This window comes from Balaenoptera musculus, chromosome 18, assembly GCF_009873245.2.
Source record: "Balaenoptera musculus isolate JJ_BM4_2016_0621 chromosome 18, mBalMus1.pri.v3, whole genome shotgun sequence".
Classification (NCBI taxonomy): domain Eukaryota; kingdom Metazoa; phylum Chordata; class Mammalia; order Artiodactyla; family Balaenopteridae; genus Balaenoptera; species Balaenoptera musculus.
The window spans coordinates 50,066,936-50,082,560 of record NC_045802.1 but is presented as its reverse complement, the minus strand read 5'-3'; positions in this window follow the sequence as shown (position 1 = coordinate 50,082,560).

Below are 15,625 nucleotides of genomic sequence, written 5' to 3'. Positions count from 1 at the left end.
TGTCTTCTCAAACGAGAATAAAAACCCTTTCAAGACAAAGACTTTATCTGTCTGGTTCCTCACTGTATATCCTACATATCCTGTCTGGTGCAGAGTTGGTACTCCATAACTATTCACTGAGTGACCAGGTAATCACCTAATCCAAACCAACTTGAATTTTCAGAGACTTCTGATAATAATTCTGCTCAATATTAATTTTATGAGGAAACATTCTTTGAGGATTATCTTTCTCATCTTTCATTTCCACCAAGATATCCAGTCAGCCCCCAGTTTCTTGTTCTACAAACTCTCATATGTATACTTATCTGTTCTTATTTCAGCATTCTCAAACTGGAAAATTTTAGTACCATATCCTAGTACATTATCCATGCCTCTTGTTCAATCCATCCTGCACTGAGCTACCAGTATAATCTTCATATGAAACAAAGTTCTGGCCACACAACTCTCAGCAGCTTCTGTTGCTTACACACTAGAATTGTAGGCTCTAATTGGTCTTTATTGCCTTACCTCTGAAAAATTTCCTATATGAAATTTATGTCCCAGTTAAACATTTTTCAAATATACTCCATGGTTTTTATAAATATAAATAAAGATAAATGCCTTCCTAATCCAGTTCTTCTGAAATTTCTTCTTCCCTTAGCTATCTAACCCATCTGTCAGGATTTAATTCCAATGTTACCTCCTTCAGTAAGCTCTGTCAGAGCTCCCCAGATGGAAGTGACCTCTTTCACCTGTAAATCTTCATAACATTTTGAACTCTTTTCATGGTATGCCTCACATTATGTATTTATTCAACATATTCTATATATTTTTCTCTTGCTTACAAAATTATACACTGTTTGAGTACAGGGATATTGTTTTTAATATCCTTTTATTTCCTTAGTGCTTAGCATAGCACCTTTTCCCTCCAGCTTTACTGTAGCATAATTACATACAGTGAAATCCATTTAAGTGTACAGTTTGATGAATTTTGGTAGTTACATACAGTTATCATACCATAATCAAGATATACAATATTTCTAATACTATAAAAAGTTTCCTCATGCATCTTTGAAACCTGTCCTCCTTTAATCCATAGACTTAGGTGATTACAGATTTTTCTGGAACTATAGTTTTGCCTTTTCCAGCCAGAATTTATATGAATAGAATCATATAAGTTGCTTTTGTCTCTGTCTGCTTTCATTTTGCAGTTTTCCACCCATGGTGTGTCATATTTTAATTGACTTCATGTATTGAAATTCCGTTGTATTGCTGAATATGAATATACCACAATGTTATGTTTATCCATTCACAAGTTGATGGATGTTTTGAGGTTTTTTTTTTCAGCTTTTGGGTATTACAAATAAAGCTGCTGTGAACATTTATGTACAAGCTTTGGTATGAACATGTGCCTTCATTTCTCTTAGCTAAATCATGCTGTAGATATGTGTCAGGAAGCTGAGTGCAGCCAGTCCAATAAAAAGTCATAATCCCTTGCTCAGTTCTAGGACCTGAGCCAATTTTCAGATCTGGAACCCATTGACTAACAGGTGGCCTCATTCCTAGGAAGAAGGTCACAGCAACTTCCTGGCAATTGTATATTATAATGATTTCACAGTCCCTCCCCTGAAAGACCTAAGTCATTTACTCAGATTACTACATACTTGGGAGAGGGAAATGCTCAGACATTTCAAGGACTATTAGACACAAGTAGAAAGTGAATTTGATGCTTGGGGAACCAAAGCACCATCACGGCTCCCCTGCTAGAATACTGGTTTATGAAGGTAAGATAATAAATGGAGTTCTGACTAAAATCCAGTCTCTAATGGGTCCACTGGTTCCACGGAGCTACTCAGTGGTCATTTCCCGAATGCATAACTAGGATGAACATACTTGTAGTTGGGATAATTTTTTCATTGAGTATTTTCCCTGTTAGATAAGAGATAATATAATGAGGACAGCCTAATAGAAACCTCTGAAACTTTCTCCACCCATGCTGGCTCACACATTCTGGGGCAAGGGTGTAGTAGAGCATGGCACAGATAGTGGGGTGGTGGTCCCTTATCATTTCCTTGTCTCCTTTTAATTTGTCAGTCTGGCCTCTTTCAGATACTGATGGATCCTGGAGAATAACTGTAGATCACTGCAAGTTCAAACACATAGTAGCCCTGTTTGCAGCCGCTGTGCCAGATGTTTCATTGTTGCTAGAGGAGATATAGAAAGCCTCAGCTAAATGACACTGGCGCATTAATTTGGTAAATGCATTCTTTTTGTATTCTAATAAGAGAAGAGGATCAGAAATAGTCCATATTTTCATGGAATGGACAAAAGTATTTATTAATAGGTTTACCCTACCTAGGGCTATGTTAACTCATCCCCCTTCTCTCATAATAGGATATAAGGGGATCTGGAGCCCACAGAACAGTGCATGCATCCATCATATCAATGACATTATGTTGATTGGGAAGGATGAACAAGAGGTGGCTATTTGTTACAGGCTCTGGATCCTACCTCAGGATCTATCCTATCCTCCTTTTCCTCAATAGAGGTCTTCTTTTCTTTAAGCCTAATTCATTTATTTGCCTACTCAAAATTCTTGTGCTATTGATTATACTTTCCTTGTCTTGTATATTTAACATCTTCTCAAATAGCTTTTTCTTATCAATTTTTGAAGCTCTCCATTAAAACAAACTCTGACAATCCTTCCTTTACCCCAAATTCCCATCTATCCTTGTTTCCATCCCTTTACCTTGTCCCACCTTATAATCAAACTTTTCCAGTTTGGTTTTAATATCTATCATGTAATAAAATTTGATATTATATTCCAGCTTTGCAATCCCCTTGAGCTCCAGATTCATATAACTAACTGCGTACATAATCTTTTTACTTGGATGATTCAATGTTACCTCACACTCAGCTTATTTAGATTCAAAGTCACGCTCCATTTGCCACTTCTAGTCTTTACACCCAGTGGTCTTTGACTCAGTATAGCTCCAGAAAACACAGGAATTAATCTTAACATTTCCCTCTCTCTTATTCTCAATACCTGATCTCCCACTAGGGAGGGTTTTTTTCCTCCCAATGCTTTTCCAATGTGTCCCTCTTTCTTCTCTACTGCCTCTGCCCTTGTTCTAGAATACTCTCGCCTAGAGTATTGTAATCATTTTCTAACAGACTCTCCCTTAGGGTCAGTTGTCCTCTTCCAGTCCTTACTCCATAGTCAGAATAATTTTTTTCCTTCAAACAGAAACCTGATCAAGTCACACCTTCTGTATAACAGTTTAGTAAAATAAAGCCCTAAATATTTAATGTGGCCAAACACGCCCTGCATTGTCTCTCCTTACTTTTCTCCACATTGTGCTTTAGTAATACACAACTCCCTCACCCCACGCTCTTCAAGTAGGGAGCTCTTGCCATTCAATCACCAGTCATGCAGGAAGGACTTCTCTGGCCATCTCAGTCATTTATTTCTCCCTGTTAAATGTGCTCTATACATGTACTCCATTCTGTTCCCTTATTTATGAAACATTCAACTAGAAGTTGCTATGTGTCAAACATTATATAAGCATTTAAAATATTAGCTCGATTAATACTTATAACAATCCTAAGAAATAGATACTTTAAAATTTTCCATTTTACATATCAGCAAACTGAGGGCAGAGAGGTTAATAACTTTCCCATGGTCACATAGCTAGTATGTGACAGAAGGGATCAGTCTCATCAGATCCACGAAGGGGTCCATGGATCCAACAGAAGGGGTCCATGTTTTAAGGACCTTACTTATGCTGCCTCTCTCCCTGAGTGACATTTTCCAAAGTCACAACTTACAGTTATTTGTGTGAATGTCTACTTTCCCATTCTAAAGATAACGATCTGTTTTACTCCTTATTATGGTACATAATACAAGTAGAGATGAAAGAATGAAAACTGAATGAATAAAATATTGAACTATTTATTTACATCCATCTGTATTTTGGATGTTAACTTCCTCTCATATGTGTCCTGTGCTCTGGAGTTTCATATTGCTAGGTTAATTATTTGCAAGAACATCTGTATGAGCTTTGGCAGAGGTATTTAAAATAGGTAATGAATATTTTCATGGCCTAACAACTTAAAAAATGGAGGGTCTTAAGTAGAGATACCAGCATGTCAGAAATGTTAGAGAATATTCATTTTTCACTCACGTTGAAAGTTTCATGAACCAGAAAGTTTCATGATGTTTCATTTCCCTTCCTCCAATTAATTATGAATTCAAATTCCTTGTCAAGCTAAAGTCAAGGAATAGTAAAAGAAGGGAACATTTTTCTGATTATGAAATAACACATGTTCATTACATGGAATTTTAGAAATGTAGAAGATTTTTAAGAAGAAATTAAGAATCAATTACTGCTAAATCTGCCAAGAAAAGAAAAACCAGAATAGTTTGGTGCATAAATCCTTTAACACCTATATGCATATATAGATATATAAGTCATATTTATACATATATGTCAAATACAGAGGAATACATATGTGTGTATGAGTGTGTATACTTCAGAATTAGCATGTTACTTTTTTTTTTTTTTTTTTTTTTAATTTATTTGTTTATTTATTTATTTTTGGCTGTGTTGGGTCTTCGTTTCTGTGCGAGGGCTTTCTCTAGTTGCGGCGAGCGGGGGCCACTCTTCATCGCGGTGCGCGGGCCTCTCACTATCGCGGCCTCTCCCGTTGCGGAGCACAGGCTCCAGACGCGCAGGCTCAGTAGTTGTGGCTCACGGGCCCAGTTGCTCCGCGGCATGTGGGATCTTCCCAGACCAGGGCTCGAACCCGTGTCCCCTGCATTGGCAGGCAGATTCTCAACCACTGCGCCACCAGGGAAGCCCTTAGCATGTTACTTTAAATGAATGCTTATTTAATTTTATATAAGAAGCATATTTCACTATTATTGTTTTTCAAAAGCATGATATTTAATGTCTAGATAATATTCATCCTATGGATAAGCCATAACTTATTTTACAACTTGTTCTTATTTTCAGTATCTTTAAAAATAATAATTCAGTGTTTTCTTATGTATAAACCACTATCCACATCGCTGAACTTTTCCTCATGATTGAGTTCCCAAAGTGGAGAGACAAGATCTTAAATGTTCTCACCCGAAAAAGGAAATAATAATTACGTGAGGTGATGGAGGTGTTAGCTAATTCTACATTTGTAATTATATTGCAATACAACATGTGTATCAAATCAACATGTTGTACACTTTAAACATACATAATGTTATATGTCAATTAAATCTCAGTTTAAAAAAGTGAATTTTAATTTCTTGATTCATATTGCTGACTGCTTCCCAGAAAGGTTGTACATAATTAAACAGAAGCATACAGGGGTACCTACTTTATGATACCTTTATCAACTTTAAATATTGCTCCTGGAAACAAAATCTTTGATGATTAAAAACTTTGATAACACTGTGTCAATGAGTGTTTGAGAAACAGATATGTTCGTATTTTGTGAATATGTGTAAAAATTGCTACAAATTTTATGGAGGGAAATTTGGAAACTCCTGCTAAAATTTCATTTCTCTTTTGATAGCAATTTAATTAGTTTCTAGGATTTCTCCAGATATGTTCAAGCTTGGTCTCAAAGTCATGTGTACAAAAATATTCATGACCCCTTGTTTGTAATAGCCAAAGGCTGTAAGCCACCCAAATATCCATCTATAGGAGGTTGGTTGTATAAATATGGTATAGTCACACCGTAGACTACTGGATCAATTAGAGCTCTCAATGCTAAAAATAACAGAAATCTAACCCAAATTGGCTTACACTATAAGAAAATCCATTGATACCTTGACAGTCCAGAGGCAGAGTGGACTTCGGGGTGGCCTTAACCTCCTGACTCTCATATTGTTGACTCTTTTTTTTTTAATTAATGAATTAATTTATTTATTTTGGGGTGTGTTGGGTCTTTGTTTCTGTGAGAGGGCTTTCTCTGGTTGCGGCGAGCGGGGGCCACTCTTCATTGCGGTGCGCGGGCCCCTCACTATTGCGGCCTCTCTTGTTGCGGAGCACAGGCTCCAGATGCGCAGGCTCAGTAGTTGTGGCTCAGGGGCCCAGTTGCTCCACGGCATGTGGGATCTTCCCAGACCAGGGCTCGAACCCGTGTCCCCAGCATTGGCAGGCAGAGTCTCAACCACTGCGCCACCAAGGAAGCCCCCTCTTGACTCTTACTATCCCCAAAGACCTAGTTTCTCTGCTCTGCCTTCTGCATTATCTGCTAAAATACATGGCTTGGCTGCCTCCACTTGTGATTAAAAAATGCTCTGGGCTTCTTCATCTCATGGAGAGAGGGAGCAACTCCCCAATCATTAAAAAAAACAAACAAACTAGGCTTCATTTTGATTGGACCAACATTGGCCATTTGACACTGAAATAATCACTGTTGAACAGGGACAACACCCCTGGAGTTACAGATGCTATGAGTCTCACTCAAACTTTAGTGCAGTGACACAAAGGAGGTGGAAAAGTGGAGGGTCACTGGGAAGCAACCTCAATATCCACTACAATTTTGATGCAGAAATTAATATATAAGGTAGTTTTATATGCACTGATACCAAATAAACTCCAGGATATAATATAAGCCTAAAAATAACAATAAGATGTTAATTATGAAGACACACATATACACACATATTTGCTTGTATATGCAAAGAATCTTTCTAGAAAGGCACATAGGACCTGGTAGCATGAGTTGCTTCAGTTTGGGATAGTGGAATAGAAACTTTTCATTGTATTTTTTTTTCAAGTTTTGTTTTGTTTTGTTTTTGTTTTACTTTGAGTTATCTATTTGTAATGTATGAAAAATACTCTCTTATTTGACTTTCTCTCTCTTTGAATATAATGAGATTGAAATTTTAAAACATTAATTGGCCATTTGTATTTATTCTTCTATGAACTGTCCACGAATGTCTTTGGCCACATTTTCCTATTGGTGTGTGCAGTTGTTATTTTCCAAGAGGGCCCCCAGTGATCCTGGTTTTCAGGCCCTTGAACATCTCCCTTTTACATTAAGATTGGCCTATGTGACCAGCTGATTATTGATGGACTAAGACTTCCAAGATTAAGTCATAAAAAGCTTTGTGGCTTCTGACGTGATCTCTTAGGTCTCTTGCTCTGGAGGTAACCAGCCATCGTGACATGAAGATGCACAAGCAGTCCCTGAGGAGAGGAAGTGAGGACTTCCACCAGCAGCCAGCACCATGTATGTGAACCAGGGGTGCAGGGGATCCTCCAGCCACAGCCAACCTCCAGGTGACTGCAGCATTTGACTATGACCTCAGGTGAGACCCAACCTAGAATTCCCAAATTCCTGACCCCCAGAGACTGAGAGGAATACTAAATGATTACTATTTTAAGCCACCAAATCTGGGGATTATTTGTTACGCAGTAATAGATACTTAATATTGCATGTAAGCAATTTTCTTATTGATTTATTAGAGATCGTTATATATGTTTTCCAAGTTCATGGTTTACTTTTCAATTTGTCTTCTTAATACATGGTTTTAAAATTTTTTTATGCAGTTAAATGTATAATTTTGCTTCTTGCCCCATTTCTTTCTAATATTTCTCAGAAACATGTAAAATGATAATGGTGATTAAAGATTTTCTAATCTGATTCTTTGATTTAAATGGAAATCACTCTAGTATTTTACTATCCAGTATTATGTTGTTTATTGGCATAAGTTAGATATTCTTTATTATGTTGAAAAAGATTCTTTTATTCTTAGTTTTCTTTAAAAAGTCAGTGATAAGTATGGTGAATATTAGCAAATGTTTTTCTGACATTTATTGAAATCATATTTTTAAATTTCTTAATGTAATGTACTATATATTAACAATATGAATCAAATGAATAGTAAGTCAACATTGAATTTCTGGGAAAAACAATTCTTTGTGTGGGTAAATAATTTAATATACTCTTACATTCTTACACAATTTTTAAGAAAATTGTGCAAGCTTATAGCTACTCAGGAAATTAGTACATCATTAAGCATTTACATAGGTTCAGATATTTTATCAATACAGGAATTTTGTTTCCTGCTTTTACTGCAAAGGCAGGAATAACTCTTACAGAGGATAGAAATTTTAAAGCTCTTTAAATGACAAAACTGGAAAAGGATTGATAAAGCAAAAAGTTCAGCAGCATTGCAGGCAAAAGGGGTTAGTGGGTAACCTTGCTTCATGAAAAAGCACTGATGTCAGAGCTTGGCCAGACCAATCCTTGACCACTACTATCAACTGTTAACCCACCTGTCTAACTTATTAATATTTTACTCAATATTTTTGCACTAATTTCATTAATAAAACTGATTTTTAGTTTCCTTCTTTTATTTTGGGCTCTATTTTAGGATGTTATATACAACTTCTATTAGCCCCACCTCAGGTTGGAGTCTTATTTGTACCTAAATCTTTGATAACATTTTCAAGTCTTTTGTAGGTATTTGGTTTATTCTGCTTTTTTTATTTTTAAACTTTCTTTGAATTAATTTTGATAATTTTCATTACACAATTGTAAGTTGGTAGTTTATACTAGACCACTGATTTTCAAAGTGCAGTCTGAAATATTTTTTAGGGCACTGTGAGGTCAAAATGATTTTCATAATAAAACCAAGCTGTTGTTTGCTCTTTTATTCTCATTCTCTTCTGGGTGTATTGAGTTTTCCAGAAAGTAAATTATGTGTACTGATGTCATTATTCTGATATCTAAGAGAAAACATGCTTACATACTCTTGTGTTTTAAATATTCCTAGTTTTGTAAATCAACTATTCTTTAACAAAAAATAATGAAAAACAATTCCTAACTCAAAAAATTCCTAGTTTAATTTCTAATATGGTAAATATTAATAGATTTGACAAACATAAACAAAGGCACTTTGGGTTCCTCAATACATTTTAAGTGTTTAAAGGGGTCCTGAGAAAAGTTTTGAGCATTACAGTTCTATCTAGATATTGTCCATTTTTTTAAATGCAAAGTTTTAATAGTGATTGTAAAAAATATTTCTTTATTAATGTTAATCTCTCCCTCTCTCTCTCTTATATATCTTTCCTAATAGTCTTATTTGTGTTTTATTCTCTTCTAAAAATTGGATATGCCAAAAGTCTGTCCATTTGATTGATTTCACTTGATTTTGCCTGACAATAACTGTAACTAACTCTATTCTGAATTATTTTATGTTTTGCTTGTTGTATCTTTCATAAAGATCTGAGGTTTAACACAAAGCTCGATTAATTTTTATTCCTTATTGTTCAACATGAAAACATTTAAAGCTATGTTTAAGAACAAAAGATTTTGCCCTAAAAATTTAAAACAAGCCAAGCTAATGCTTCTGTACTACAGCAATAAACATATCTTCCTAGATACACAAAAACTCTGAAATAACATGCACGTGCTTTTTCTTGATAAATTACTTAAGACATATTACAGTCAACCAAAAAATTGATCACAAAAATTCAGTAGCGTCTAAGGAGTATTATGAAATGAAGTGATATTATTCATTGAAACTATCTAAACAGAGATTTGATCAATAAATTGCTATAAATAAGTATATTTACTGAGCCCTTGACTTCCTGATGGTATTTTTCTATTTCTTTCATACATTAAAAATAACTTAGCAGATAAATAAATTTAAGGCACAACTTTTCCCCTTCAAATTTCTTTAGACCATGTATATTAGTATCCTATTGCTTCTTTAACAAATTGCCACAGACAGTGGCTTAAAACATCACTAATATGTTATCTTACAGTTTTGGGAGTTGGAAGTCTGAAATCAATTTCATGGACTAACATAAAAGCGTTAGCAGGGCTGGTTCCTTTTGGAAGCTCTAGGGGAGAGCCTGTTTGCTTGCCTTTTCCGGCTTATAGAGGGCACTCACATTTTGACTCAGGGTTGCTTCCTCCATCTTCAAAGCCAGCACCATAACATCTGCTCTCCTCTCTGACCTCTGCTTTTCCATTATTTCATCTCTTTCTGATTTGGATCTTCCTGCCTTTCTCTTATAAAGACCCTGATGATTACACTGGGCCTACTTGGATAATCTAGGATCACCTCCTCTCAAAATCCTTAACTGATCATCTGCAAAGTCCCTTTGACCGTGTAAGACAACATATTCACATGTTGTGGGAATTTGGATGGGGACCTCTTGGGGGGAGGCTATTATTCAGCCTACCATATCATGTTCCATTTCTCCTGGTACTTAGCATTCCAGAGGAAGAGTGAGGTCATCACTATTTCCATTTTATTAAATCTGTAGTTATTTTCAAAACAATTTAAAACCTCCTTCTATCTTTTTCTTTTTTTTTTTTAATTCTTAAAAGAATGTGGTAATGGTGGTCTTCACTGGTGAATTGAATTATCGGCCCCAGTTCTTCTCCCTTTCTGTACCCAAACTCTTTGCCTTGAACTTTGCAGTCCCCGCCGCCAGTGCGGGCTGCATTCCCTAGCCCTTGTCTTTGGTCTTGGCCAGCTGGCTCGCCCTCCAGCCTCATTTCATCGCTCCTCACTTGCTCTGGTCCAGCCACACGCACCAGGCCTTCAGATAACATTCCCTTTGCCTCAAAGGTGAATCCTCTCTCTCTTGAATTTGGGTTCATTCTCCCCATCCTCCAGGCCACTGTGTTAGGGAAGCCTTCCCTGATTCCTGGACAAAGCTTTACTGCTCAGCAGCCATTCACTGCTCTTCAGTCTCATTAAGCCAACTGCTGAGACACAAAACTATGTTCAGCTGTTCTTGGAAACACGATCCATTCAAGAGATATTTATTGTGCACCTGATATAACGTCCTTGAGAGGACTCTCAATCCAAGAAAAATGTCCCATCTCCAAAGACAACCCCTGTTGACTGAGGACCTGCTCAGACAGCTTGGCAGATGTAGCTCAAATCTGGGTTTCAGCTGCCCGTACGTGTATTCACACGTATGCACTTTGATCTACTTTAGAGTTTGTAGACTTTGAGGACTGCTGAGGATACTCCTGGGTAGACAGTCTTGACAGGAGACAGGGCTTGTCAACAACACAGACAACTTGGATGATCTTGAGCCATCTGACAGTTGAGTAAAATCAAGGTACTGTCTCCTCCATTTGTACAGAATTTTGCCTTCAGAAAACACTTTTGGTGCTGAAAGCCCCTCCGGGAACACTCTGGAGTATACCAGGGCTGACTGATGAGCCTAAGAGCCAGCGCTCGTCGGCAAAAGCTGAATATGTTATTCTGCACCTCATTTCCCAGCCTGCCAGGCAGAATGTGATGGCTGGGATGACAGCTGACACCATGGGATGGCCTTGAGATTTCATTTACTTGTTAAATGAGGCCACAGAACTGCTTGGTTTGGCTGTGGTCAGTGTTTCCAACTCTCCTGTGGAAGAGGAAGGACCCGTCACACTGTTACAGAAGTCTGCTTTCAGACCTCCAAGTTCTAATCATGCACTGTCCGTGACCTTTAGCTCAGCTGACGCTAAGGACACCGTGCACCCATCTATAGACAACCCCTCTCCTCCAAGCCTGGTAGAGAGGAGAGTGGTGATGGCTTCTTAGAGAGTTGAATCCCTGGAGAAACATGCCTCCTAGCATGTCAACATCCTCCCAATTTCCTTCCTTTGTGTTTCTCTTCATTGAGGCATATCTATTCTTCCTTATGAAGATCTGTCATGGGATTCAACATGCTTATAGGGCTCGTTGATCATTGATCTTTCTGGAATTCTCTCTTTTTTTGTGACAATGTACCAGCAACTTCTTACCTGGTTCCACATGCCAGAAGCAGCTTGTGATTTTTGGTGTGTTAAGCTGACATCTTCCTTGGCCTCAAGTTATGCTACAGCAATAGTGTTCTTTCTCAAAAGTAACACAACACAAGCCTGAAGCTCCATGAGGAGAGGAACTGTCTATTTTGCTCATTGCTGTATCCTTAGCAACCCATATACACCTTCAACCATGGTAAGTCTTTAGTAATGAATGAACGAATGGTTTCCTTGGCAACCTCCCAAAGACTTTTCAGTTCCTATTGCTGCTTCCTGTCTACCTCTCTCAATGTTTTATCTCAAGTGAAGTAGAAGTGGAAAGAAGAGGTTGTGTGCAAATGCTAAGCAAGCCCTTCATTGTGTTTTCTGGAATCTCTCTCTCTGAAACTACTCTTTATCCTGAAAGTTCTCTGGCATTACTTATTTTGACATTGTGATTTCTTCCGTTGACACTTCTCTGTTCTTTGGGTCTGTATTTTACAAAACACTTAGCTTTTGGTTATTAGAATTCCAATTTGAACTAAATTAAACAAAAATGTGGGAATTTGTTATCTCATGTAACCAGTGGATATAGCTGGACTCAGGATAAACTGGAACCAGTATTCAAATGTTGCCAAGATTTTTTATGTGCCTTCTTTCTTAGGGAAGCTGCATCTACTTTACTTCTACTGAAGATCAACTTTCTCCCCATTGTGTGGGAGATGGCTGCCAACAGCTTTCAAGTCGTTCATCTCAGAATCTCTATCCCAAATCTCAGTATGAAAAATCCGATAGGAGAGACTTAGGTTCACATAGTTTGGATCATGTAGCCCCTGCCTGGACCTACCTGTGGCCGGAATAGTGGAGTATTGGGATCAGAAATCCCTTTGGGTGAGGGATAGAAAAGATATCCCACAGAAGTCAATATAGTTTCCAGAAAACAGTAAGCTATTACTCAGTGTCTGATAGTAGACTAAGAGAAGAATACCTCAATAGTTGAGTTTATGTTAAGCCGCATCATTCTTTACATCATTGAACATAGCTATAATAGTGATTCCTGTCTGCTAATTCTAACATCTGGACCATCTTGGAGTCAGTCACTGTTGATTATCTTTTCTGTTGAAAATGGATTACATTTTGCTATTTTTAATATGTCTAGTAATTTTGAATTGTATCCGGAATGTTGTGTTAGAGTCTCTGGATTCTGCTGTATTCTTCTGAAGAGTGTTGATTTTATTGTTTTAGCAGGCAATTAAATGAATGGGATAAAACTGCCAACTTTGTATCTTAGGCAGCAACTCCAATATCAGTTTAGTTCTTTTATCTTCTGTTTGACTGTTTTATGCATGCATGGCTCAGGGATTAAACAGAGATTTGGGTGGAATTTATAAAAAAATTTGAGATTCTCCTTTTCTAGCTCTCACCTTTCCAGGATTCCCCCACTCACTTACCAGGGCCTGTGATTATTCCAAACTCTATCCTCAAGTTCTTTAGGCCAGACAGGTTGTGGCTTTTTTAAATCAGAGTTTTAGATGTCCTTCAATTAAATTAGTACCTATGTTAGTCTACTTTTAAATCACACTTTCAATCAGATTAATTGATCCTGAAACACTTTGAGTGTGTTTCCTTTGCAATTGTAAAAGGAGGCACCTTTTTGCAGAGATCAGTAGGAAATAAAGAGACAGGAGTTTGAAATTGTAGCCAACAGCTGTGTGACCTTAGGCAAATCACCTCTTTTGTCTGAGGTGTGATTTCCTCATTTGGAACATAAAGTATCAGCCTCAAATTTCTTTAACACTAATGTCTCCACAAGTTCCAAATTTCTGGGTTTTCATGGTGGGATGAGAGGTGGGAGGGAAGATTCCTTCTCTCCATTCTCTTTTTTAAACAACTGTACTGAGGTACAATTGGCACACAATAAACTGCGCAAATTTAAATTGAATAACTTCATGTGCTTTGATTTGTGTATACCCCTGGGAAACCATCACCACAGTCAAGGTAGTGAACGTATCTGTCACTCCCCAAATTAACTTGCGTCCCTTTGTGAAACCTCCTCTTCCTTCCTTCAGCTCCTGTCTCCAGGCAGAAAACCACTAATCTTCTTTTAGTCTCTTTAAATTACTATGTGGCAGTATCTCCTCATGGTTTTGATTTGCAGAACCCTAATGACTAATGATATTGAGTATCTTTTCATGGGATTATTTGCCATTTATATATCTTCTCTGGTGCAGCGTCTTTCAATGTTTTGCCTGCTTTTTCTTGGATTGTTTGCTTTTATATTATTGGGTTTTCAGAGTTTTTAATATATTCTGGTTACAAGTTCTTCACCAGATATATTAGCAGTGTCTTTTAAAGAACAGAAGTTATGTGGAGCCTGAATTCCTGACCCACATAAATATAAGATACCACAAAATAGGGGTGGTTTTAAGTCACTAGGTTTTAGAATAGTTTATTACATAGCAGTATATTATCAGAACATTCGCCATGGGATCTTTAATCTTTAATCACCAAGGAATAAAGAAGGAAAGGAGCAGAAATGAGTTAGGCAGCAGATACAATGATTAAATCTGCGGGAGACTTTAGCAAGTTACCTCTCTCTGAGCTTTAATGTTCTCATCTGTAAAGTTCATAATAACACCTGCCCTGCTGGACCCACAGGGGTGTTGAAACAGGATCATATGTGGGAATATGTGATTTGAAAACTGTGAGGTGATAAACACCTCCTTATTGAAGTTTAATCTATAAATAATAAAATGCACAAAGTTCAATATGTTTTTGCCAAATAGATATACTTGTGTAAAAATGCCCAAAGCAAGATACAATAGCTCACCATCACTGTAGAAGGATCTCTTCTATTCTTTTATGATTAATCCAAGCCACATCTCCCACCACCCCACAGAAAACCACCATTCGGATTTCTATAGAAATAGATTCATTTTCCCTGTCCCTTAATTTCAGATAAATGGGATCATACAATAAGTGTTTTTTGGTATTTGACCTTGTTCTCTAAAATAACATCAGTGAGATACATGTATGTTCTGTGTATCATTCCTTTTTACTGCTGCGGAGTATTTCATTGCATGAATAAACCACATTTTGTTTATCCATACCCCCGTTTATGGATATTTGGATTATTTCCAGTTTTAGCTATTATGAATAAAACTACAATGAACATTCTGCTACATGTTATTTGGTGGATATACACTTTCATTTCCCTTGGATATGTACTCAAAGTGGAATTGCTGGTCTGTGATGGTAGGTACAACTTTACCTTTGTAAGAAATTGTTAAACTGCTTTCCAAAATAGTTTTATAAGGGTCCCAGATGCACCACATCCATGCAAATCTTTTCAGTCTCTTTAATTTCAGCCATTCAGTATGGCTTTAATTTGCATTTCCCTAATGACTAATGGAGCGAATCATCTTTTCACATGCTTATAGGTTATTTGTATATATTCTTTGGTGAAGTGGCTTTTATCTATTTAAAAATTAGTTTATTACTGGAAAGTCAAACCCATTTTTTGTTTCCCATTCTTATAGTTAAAAATCCTCTAATTATATCAGTTTGTTTCTCTAGCAAACACAATTGAGAACAAATTTAAGAACAGAATTCTAAATCTAATAGCCAGTGGTTTTTCACAAGTCACCTGAATATCCTGTTAAAATGTTTATTATGATTCAATATGCCTTGGGTATGGCCCAAGATTCTGAATTTCTATCAAGGCACTGCAAAATGTCAAAACCTCTGGTCCAGTTACCACCTTTGAGTAGCAAAGCAATCAGTGCTTCTTTGATGATGGAGCCCAGCAGTATTGGAGGGTCATTTTATATAGCTACATCTGTATTTATTGTAAATCACTGTTCTTGTGGAATCATAGCCTGAGAATGCCAAGGGT